This window comes from Mauremys mutica, chromosome 2 (genome assembly GCF_020497125.1).
Source record: "Mauremys mutica isolate MM-2020 ecotype Southern chromosome 2, ASM2049712v1, whole genome shotgun sequence".
Taxonomy (NCBI): domain Eukaryota; kingdom Metazoa; phylum Chordata; order Testudines; family Geoemydidae; genus Mauremys; species Mauremys mutica.
Window position 1 is genome coordinate 147,270,362 of NC_059073.1, and position 5,536 is coordinate 147,275,897.

Here is a 5,536-nt window from a genome sequence, read left to right on the forward strand (position 1 = left end):
TGACCCGCGGCGCGCAAGGCCCGACGGGAGCTGTCGTTTCCGAGCCACCCCAGCGCAGGACTACAACTCCCGCCATGCAGCGCGAAGCGACCACAGCCGGGACGGGCCGAACGCCCGGCCACGCCCCCCCTCACAATAGAAGGGAGGGGGGCTGGGGCGGAGCTCTATCGGACGGGGCGGGGCTTCTACTACGGACAGGGATCCCTGAGAAGGGGCGGGGTTTTACGTTTGAATCAGGCTGGACTGACCCATCTCTGAGATGGGGAGCGGGTCAAAGTTCCCCCTCCCTCAGGAATTCCTGTGTTGCAGGTTCGAGTCCTGTCCTCGGCACAGGTCAGGGGGGCACAATACTGGGGGTTCCCTGGTCAGGGCCAAGGGTCCTGCCACAGGTCCAAGTCCTGAATTAGGGGTCCCAGCTCGGGGTCCAAATCCTGGCTCTAGGCTGAGTCCAGGCCTTGGGGGGATCTGAGCTCAGGAGCCTGGGCTGCAGCCAGGGGGGTTTGGGGAGCGTTTGTGTCCCACGTGGATTGAGGAAAAGGAGGAGCAGATATTACCACGGAGTGGGTGGGGGCTGCACAGGGCTGGTGCCCCCGGCCCCACCATGCACTCTGGGGTGCCCTGCTCACATTGTGCACCATCCTTAACATCCCACTGGCTGCTGGCTCCCCTCTGCCCCGATGGATCCAACCATCCCCAGACAAACAGCCTGGCAGTGGATCAACCCAGAACACAGTTGCCAACTTTCCTGCAGTAAATAAGCACCTGGACTTTCACAATAAGCCCAAAATCAAGCTAGTCCCATCAAGACAAGGCCAAAACAAGCCAATCCCTAAGAACCCCAACACTCCATGTGACTAGATCCCCCCGGTGTGCAGTCTGGGGCCTGCTGTGCACCCCTTTGCCCTGATTGCCCCCCCCCCTTTCCCAGGAGCTAATAAAACAAAAGAAGCAACAAGCTACAAGCTCCAAACTAGCCAACAAGCAACTCACAAGCCAATTAAGCCAAAAACAAGCCCAATTTTTGTGTTTTTTCTGTAGGTTTGGCATGTCTAGCCAGAAGCTTTCCGCCTCCAGGAGAGGCTGGAAATGACCCACCCAACCTCAGTGCTGCCCCGTTCCACCAGCTCCGTGTGGGCGAGATCTTCTGGTCACGCCGGCAGTGACACCTCTCCCTGCCGAGTGCTGGGGTCAGGGGCCTTCCTCCATCCCGCCAGCCATGTAAACCAGATGATGAGGGAGTGGATCAGGCCCCATTGCCCACCACACAATCCCTTTTCAAACACAATCCTATGGGTGCCAGGGGGGCACCGGTTGCTTTCGGGCCTTCCCTAGGTCTGGAGAAGCCTGCAGCCTGTGACTCACCCTCTCTGCCCTCCAGGACCCTGCCAGCACTGACCCCATGCCTCCAAGCAGAGGTGGGTTAAGCTTTTGTGGGGCCCTGGACCAAAGCAAGTGGGGTCCCCTCCCCCACATTCTCCTGCCAGGGAAATGAGGTTGGGATGTGGGGGCTTCCTCTGCTCCCCGGCAGGAGCACTGGGTGGGCAGGCGGAGTTAGTCGGGGCATGGGGGTGCCCATTTTTTTGTCCCCCCCAATTGGCCAGGGCTAATCTGCCACTGCCTCCAAGCCAGCAGCCACGACTGCATTGTCGGTTCCCCACATCACCCGTGGAGCCTCAACATCCCAGCCAGCGGGAAGGGGGCTAATCTCAGCTCTGGAGATACACCAGAGCCGAGCCTGGGAGATTATAAACAAGTCCCCTGGTTATTCCCAAAATCACTCCTACCCTGGTGGCCGCAGGCCCTGGGATGGGAGACCATGGATCTGACAACCCAGGACCCGTTCCCCACTGGCTGTAGGTTTCTGGGCCGCGCTGCTGCCAGGGTAGCGGGGTGAACAAGAGCCGCGAGTAGCAGGGCAGCTGGGTGGGGACGCTGCAGACTGGGTGAATATGGGGGGAGCGAAATGGGAATTCATCAGGTCCCAGCTCAAAGCAGCTCCAGGAGTCAGCGTGTTGGTGCGCTGGAGCAGAGGGGCTGGGACTCAGGGCTCCTGGGCTCTAGCCCCATCGCTACCACTGACTGTGTGACCTTCAACACATCACTTCCCCACTCCGTGCCTCAGTTTCCCCAGCTGTAGCCTGGAGGAGAGGACACTGCCCTGTGCAGCTAAGTCACTCCTGCATACAGTGGCTGGGGATCCCTGGCTGGCAGGCGCTGCAGATTCCCAGCAGTGGGTGTCATGCTCTGCCCTACACTCAGATCCCCTCACCCTTGGGTTCGAATCTGGCCCATGCTGCCCATTGGGTGGCTGCTGTGTAAAGGGAGTCTGAGGGGACTCGGTGCAGGTCATAGCAGGGCAGGTGTCACCCCTCCTTGCTAGTCCCAGCAGGAAGGCCATGGGCTGAATCCCCTCCGCTCCCTAGAGTGCATCCCACCGAGCAGGGCTGAGAGGGGCTGCCTAGAGGGGGGGTCACTCCCCCTGGACCCGAGCTGTGGCTAGAGGCCTTGTGGCTCCAGGGCTGTGAAAAAGGAGAGTGCTTCTCATGGGTAAGAGAGCCCAGGACAGCTGGGTCCTTCCCCCAGCTTGCCACGTGCCTGCAGACACAGGGGATATCAGGCAAATAACCCATCTCCAAACCCATCTGAGACAACCCATGGCTACTCTGGGATGACCGGCACCAGAATGAGCCCGGATCCCCTGGGGCCCAGTCAGTTACGCACCGTGTGCTCAGCAGTGGTCTAGAGCCCTGGATTCACCGTAGCGTTTGGGGGCAGCGACGGGCACAGACTTGTTACAAACCTCGGCTGACAAGCTCGTTTGGTGGACATGGTTGGATGCCACGTTCCATGGCCTGGCCATGGCCCTGGGACACCCTGGCCCCCTTGGAGCAGCTGCTGATGCCAAGGGGAGCTGAACAGAGATAGGGGGAGAATGTGGCCTGCAGGTAGCAACTCTCATGGTTATCCTTAGGCCCTTCTTGTCGCATCCAGCATGGCCTGATGGGAGTCTCTGCTTCCCTGGAGGCCAGCCCTGCCCCGTTTCTCTCCCCCGCTCCCTTGGTACAGTGCATCTTTCCTGTTCTTCCCGTCAGCTGTTGCCACCCGAGACTGGCGCCCCCCCTCCCCCAGCTGCTCGAAGGATCCACAATGGGACACCGAACACAGACATTGAAAGTGCCATCAACCGGCTTTGGAGTCAACACTGGGCTCAGTGTAGTGTTCGCAGCTCTCCGAGCCCCTGCTTCAGTCTCTCTGCAGACTCAGGCAGGCAATGCTATCTCACAGGGCACATTTTCAGGGGTTTGTTCACTACCCCACTGGCTAGACATTCCCTTTGCAGTTCAAACGAAGACTGAGATGCCGCAGGATCTGAACATGCCACGCAGGCCGCAGAAATACATCCAGCGGGTGGGGTCCGGCTCGGATACTGCGGCTGTAAACTCTGAATGGTAAACAGACAACCGAAGACCACCATTCTGTGTGAAACCAGTGTGCCTCCCAGAACTCCCACCACCCCGCAGACCCCCATCACTGCAAGAACGTGACAGAAGGACAAGTATTTGGCCATGCAACCGTTGCGTGCAAATGGCTGCATGGTCCAATCCCATTGCAGGAAAGGTAACTATTCTCTTTAATTTCAGGAAAGCCATGTGGCGAGTGGTTAGACCATGGGTTTGCTGGGTGACCCTTGGGCTTTCCCTTCCTGTGCCTCAGTTTCCTCATTGGTAAAATGGGGACAGCCATGGTGCCCATTGCAAGCACTTTGAGCTTAGTGGCACGGTTGTTCTGTATGTAGCTAGACACGAGCAGGGTCTGAAAGTGACCCAGGCACAGAAAGGTTTGCAGGATTGTCTGAGTATCTGGATTGTGGCAGTGCCTGGGATGCCACACAATGAAAAGGCAGCCCCCCGCCCGCGATTTGTGCCAGTTTAGTGAAACCAGCATCACCCCCGTGAGGACACACTGATCGCACGTCAGCTTGAACCAGTTCCCAATCCACTGAAGTTAAACTGCTAGAACCTGGTTCAAACAGAGACGTGCACATGGGAGGGTTTCACTCCATTTAAAGGGAAACAACTCTCCATGCAGGCCCATCTACCAACCTGCCTTGGGGGCAAGAATCTTCTCCTTCGGGCTCATGTGAGTTCTGGGCTCGGCGAAAACTGATCACTGCCCCCCACACCCGACGTACCAGAGAAGCGGATGAGTCGCCCTGCCCCAGAGCAGGCTCTAGTGGGAATTATACCCTCTCAGGCAGCCCCACCTCTCTGCCCTGGGGGGAGGTGTCCGATGGGTGTGGGAGTGAGTGCAAGGGGCGAGCTGTCCTACAAGGTGGGGCCTAGGGGAGAGGCGACCTAACACCAGGGGGGACTGGGCAGCACAAGAACTGCCTCCTGCTCAGTGCTCAGGACAGGGAAGCCGGACTCCTGGGTTCCGTTCCCAGCTCTGCTGCTGACCGGCTGCCTGAGTTGGCCTGAGTAATTTCCGCTCGTTGCGCCTCACTTTCCCCACCAAATCAGGGGGCGGGACAGCAGCCGAAGTGCCTCTCCAGATCCCAGGGGGAAGGAAGAGCTGCTGACGTGTGTGACAAACTGGGAATGTTCTTAATGTTTTCTCTGAATACTGTCTTGGTGCCTCAGTGTCCCCTATGCAGTTCTTAAGTATCTAGGTGGTGGGAGACGGGTGTGTGATTGCTGCAGAGGAAGGGGTCAGTGCACCTAAATGCCTGACACTCTGTCTCCTAGCAACTGATGGCCTGGGCCCCTCCTCTGCAAAGGTGCCAACTGAAGGTGTTGGAGACAAAGAGGTCAGGTGACCTCCTGGCCCCAGAAAGGAGCTGAGCAGAGAGGAGGGGCTGGAGGGGGTTGTTAGTCTGGAGCTGGCTGGGGATGGGGAGTGAGGGCAGATGTGGGGGTCTGGCTCATTGCCCCCCAGAACGGACCCGGCCGAGGGGTCCGGTTCGCTGTATCTACAAGCTCTGTTTTAGACCCTGTTCCTGTCATCGAATAAACCTCTGTTTTACTGGCTGGCTGAGAGTCACGTCTGACTGCAAAGTGGGGGTGCAGGACCCTGTGGCTTCCCCAGGACCCCGCTGGGGCGGACTCACTGTGGGAAGCGCACAGAGGGGCAGAGGATGCTGAATGCTCCAAGGAGAGACCCAGGAGGTGAAGCCGAGTGAGCTTCTTGCCCTGAAGACAGTCTGCTCCAAGGGAGAGGAGGCTCCCCAAAGGCCTGACTGGCTTGGTGGGGAGCAGTTCCAGAGCATCGCTCGGTGACTCCGTGACAGCGTGTGCAGCGCTCACCGGGCCCATGGCAGCAGTCGGATGAAATCACATGCCAGGGGTCAGCATTGCATAGCGGCAAGGGCACCAGGCTGGCGCTTAGGGGAGCGGGGCCCATTCCTAGCTCTGCTGGGTGAGTTGGGCCAGGCTGATAAGACTCATCCATTTCAGGCTAGAACACCCCCAGGGCGCGGCCCCAGTGATCCCCATCCAGGCAGGGGTCGCACAGGAATGCTCGTTACTACACACCCCAG